Genomic DNA, 4,277 nt, shown 5'->3' with positions numbered 1-4,277 from the left:
TGGAACACTTGACGTTATTTCACAGTTGATGTAGTGGTGGAATGATGAACCACCTAGTTTTTCACGTTGTCTTGACGGATGTAAAAGCATCGACAGCGACGCACCTCTAATTTGACCCCTCAAACGTCCGTGGACACGTCCGGTCAGTGACCGGGCGTATCAGTTTTGAGTCCCTATTTGTCTGTCCACGCAATCACAATCCTCATTTTCTTCCTCATATGTTCAGTCACTTGCATGTGATTGGTGAAGATGAAGAAAAAGAAAGAAAAAAATGAATAAAGAAAGAAAAAAGATGGTCCGGAATGTGGCCGCATCCTACATGGCGGACTGGCCGGGTGTGTCGGCAAGCCCTCATATCCTCCTTACATTTGAGATGGATATGAGGGTTCGCGGACAGCCCGGACGTATAGGAATGATATGAGAGATCCGGTTGGATCACCTTTTTTTCTTCTCTCTATTGTCTGGTCATTGACCGGACGCATCCGCGGATGTATAAGAGATGGTTTGAGACGTTGGACTGTAGATGCTGTAACTCTGCTAAACTGGTAATAAAGTGCCAAGTGGCTTCCCCGTATTAAAAACAAGGTGGAAAGGCACGACGTATACTACTTTACCCGTCGTTTTCAATTCGGCCATCAACATGTTGTACCGACCATCGCCATGCCTGAACAATCCTATCCTGACCTAAATTTTGACATCAATGATATGCGAAAGCTCAAACAAGAATAGAAGAAGTGCTCTTAAAAAGGACGGAAGAAACTTTCTACTAGTGCTGACTGTCATCATTTCATGTCATGTCATGCCTGGTTAATACACTATACTAACCTCCATCCATCATGTGAGTACACAGGCGTACCACTATACGCAACAAAAGGAAGAATAGTTCGATGGTCAAGCAGCCACATGATGACACGAACACGTATGTCACTCTACATATCGACCTATCTGAATCTGATGCAGCAGATACCATGGAATACTGAAGTTATTAGTTCCTTCTGCTGTACGTACTGGTCAATCTCAGTATCACATCTGCCTCACTCCATCTTCGGCGATCAACATTTTGTACCGACCGTTGCTCGTATTTTATCCTGACCTAAATTCCGACGTCAACGCATGATAGCTCAAACAAAAATCCAAGAACGTGGTGCTTACAAAAGACGGAAGAAACTTTATGATACTGCTTTTTCTTCTGAGCTTAACTTTATTAAACTACTAATATTATAGAACAAAAACTACAAGAGGATCTATCGAATTCGGTGATCAAGCAGCCACTTGTATGCAAACCCCGCAACACGATGACACGAACACGTAAACAACGATCGATCTGGTGCTGATATCAAGGGATTATTCAAGTTAATTTCATCTGCAATCCTCCAGGCAATGCTGCAACAAGCCACCTACCACTGGTCAATCTCTGTGTCTTTGATCTTCCTCACTCCATCTTCTCCTCTGTCATTGCACCGGACTGCACCGTATCGGCGGCCGGCGCGTCTCTCCTGCCGCGCAGCTCGCCGACGAGCCTCTTGAGGGCGGCGGAGGCGCCTGCGCCGTCGCAGCCCATGAACACCTCGCCGATGTCGGCCGGCGTGATACGCACGTCGGCGGCCAGAAGGCCCTCGGCCTCGGCCATGAGGCCGTCCACCACCGCGTCGGGCTCGTCCTCGGGGTCCTCGCCGACGCCGATGTAGTTCTTGGCGAGCACGCGGAGCGCCGCGGGCGTGCAGTAGCCGAGCTCGATCTTGCGGTCCATGCGGCCCGGGCGGAGCAGCGCCGGGTCCAGCCGCTCCGGGTGGTTGGTGGTGAAGATCATCAGGCGCTCGCCCACGCAGGACGACCAGAGCCCGTCCACGAAGTTGAGGACGCCGGAGAGGCTGATGGACTCGCGCCCGATCGCCGCCATGGCCGCGGCCGCGGCCGGGGAGAGCATGGCCAGCTGCGTGTTGTCCTCGTCGGCGCCGCCGGAGTTCTTCTTGCGGTCGGAGAGGTCGAGGGAGCAGTCGATGTCCTCCACGACGACGACGGACTTGGGCGTGGTGGAGACGAGCAGGCGGCGGAGGTGGGAGTTGGTGGGCACCGTGGTGAGCTCCAGGTCGTACACGTCGAACTCGAGGAGGTTGGCGATGGCGGCCACGAGGCTGGTCTTGCCGGTGCCGGGCGGGCCGTGGAGCAGGTACCCGCGCTTCCAGGCGCGGCCGACGCGCGCGTAGTGCTCCCGGCGGGCGGCGAAGCGGAGCAGGTCGGCGCGGATCTCCTCACGGAGCGCCGGGTCGACGGCGAGCGTGTCGAAGGTGGAGGGGTGGGAGAAGGTGTGGGAGGTCCAGAGGCGGTGGTGGTCGTCGCCGGGCGCGGCGGCGCGGTTGGTGTAGAGCCTGCGCTCCCGCGACTTGAGCCGCATCCTTGTGGCCTCGTCGATGATGTGGGGGATGTAGGTGTCGTGCACGAAGTCGCGGTGCTGGCGCGGGAACTGGAGCTCGAGGCTGCGGTGGTCGCCGCCGGCGCCGCCGCCGCGGGAGCCGAACACGTTGTAGGGGTTGTGCCCGGCGCCGCGCTCGACGGGGCGCGCCGTGGAGGTCCACTTGACGCGGACGCCCTGGAAGGTGTCGTCCGCGGTGTGCGAGTCCGGGAGCGAGGCGACGGCGCGCTCCGACTGGCGCGGCTTGTAGAGGCGCACGGCGGGGGCGGCGGCGAGGCAGCGCGAGCCGAGGTAGAGCTGCGCGGCGTCGTAGAGGTCGTTGGTGGCGCCGGAGCTGGCGCCGTCGGCCTCGTCGATGAGGATGGTGGCCGTGGGCGCCCGGAACGCGGCGGCGAGGCGCGCCAGCAGGCGGCGCAGCCACAGCTCGGCCTCCGGCGGGATGAAGTCCCGCATGGCCGTCCGGAACACCATGACCGTCGCGATCAGCGAGCCCACCGAGCGCCAGTCCAGGACCATCTCCATCGCCGCCGCCAGCTTTAGCTTAGCTTTGGTGCGCGTCGGCTTGTCACAGTGTCAGTGGGTGCAGTGTGTGCTGGACTGCTGGTGCGCGCTGTGTGGTGATGGGAGTGGAGTGGGATGAGGAGGAGGAGGTGGGGTGGGGTGGGTTTTATAGGTGGCGCGGGGGACGGGTCGGGGCGGAGGCGGTTCGCCGGATGTGGAAAGTTGGCGAGGTGAGGTGGTGGTGCGTGCGTGCGCCGGGGCGGGGCGGCATCATTCTTGGCGTCTTCCCCGGCTGCTTTCGCCGCGCCTTTCCGGCGGCGACACGAGTCGGCCCGCCGCGCGCCGGCGAGGTGGCGAAAATGTGCTCGGCTTCCGTGCCAGTCGTGCGTTCCAAGCCGAGCGATGATTGGCTCACGGTGAGCAGTCGGTGGGTCGTGCCATCCGTCCATGCATGCACACGCACCACTTTGATCAACCCACCGCCTTGGCGGCTAAGCAACGGGTACGGTTCAGCACGCAGGAGCACCACCACGACCGGGACGTACGTGGCCTCGATCTTGGCCGACGGTGAGCCGACGGGGGCGTGCCCACACAGTCCACTGATAATAATAATAATAATAATAATAATAATGGAGCTGGGCCGAGGATTAGAGCATACAGTACGACGGTTGCACCGTCGGTCGTGCCTCGGTGCTGCTTACTCTACCTTTTGCTTTGTGGATGTGGAGAAAGTTTCAAAGCCCAAAGGCACATTATGGTTTACAGAAAGATTCTTCCTTCCTTCCGAGGCCGTGAACAAACGACGGCAAAGCTAATCTATCTTTCGAGGCCGTGAACAAACGACGGCAAAGCTGCTGGTGGATTGGAGAGTCCAGTCGAGAGCAACTGAGGTAGGTAGGTAGTAGGTGCCGCCGTGCCGCCACGACATGAACAGCGACGGGCGGCTCTTTCGGCTGGACAGCAGAGACGCCGGGCGCGTGGCGGCCAATGTTTCGTGGTCTGCATCTTGAGCGGCTTGTCGAAATCAGGCATGGATCGGCCGGTTCAGTGCACAGTGCTTTATGAAATGTTACACGATGCTTGTAGATCTGCCCCGATCGATCTGAGTAAGACGTGTGCGAAAGGCGAACCAATCTGTGATTGAGATGATTAAATGAACAATGATATCTCCAGCTCATTAGGGTTCAAGTCCTGGTGCTCGCATTTATTCTGAATTTATTTTAGAATTTCCGATGATATGCTTTCAGTGGGAGGAGATGTTCCCATCGACTACGGGGCATCTATGGTGACTTCATAAAATCTCAAGATGATATACCGGCTCAGTCTCTCGGAGATGCTTATAGAGATAAGTGTGTATATACGC

The 4,277-nt window shown here is 57.5% G+C and overlaps 1 pseudogene; it reads right to left on the bottom strand.

Moving 5' to 3' along the window:
- Nucleotides 1–1,168: 1,168 nt before the first annotated feature.
- On the bottom strand, nucleotides 1,169–3,063 carry LOC125523521 (AAA-ATPase At3g50940 pseudogene; annotated as a pseudogene).
- Between the last annotated feature and the right edge of the window lie 1,214 nt (nucleotides 3,064–4,277).

Source organism: Triticum urartu, chromosome 7A, assembly GCF_056163025.1.
Source record: "Triticum urartu cultivar PI428250 chromosome 7A, HENAU_Tu73, whole genome shotgun sequence".
Taxonomy (NCBI): domain Eukaryota; kingdom Viridiplantae; phylum Streptophyta; class Magnoliopsida; order Poales; family Poaceae; genus Triticum; species Triticum urartu.
Note: the sequence above shows the minus strand (reverse complement) of the source record. Positions and strands in the feature narration are given on the sequence as shown.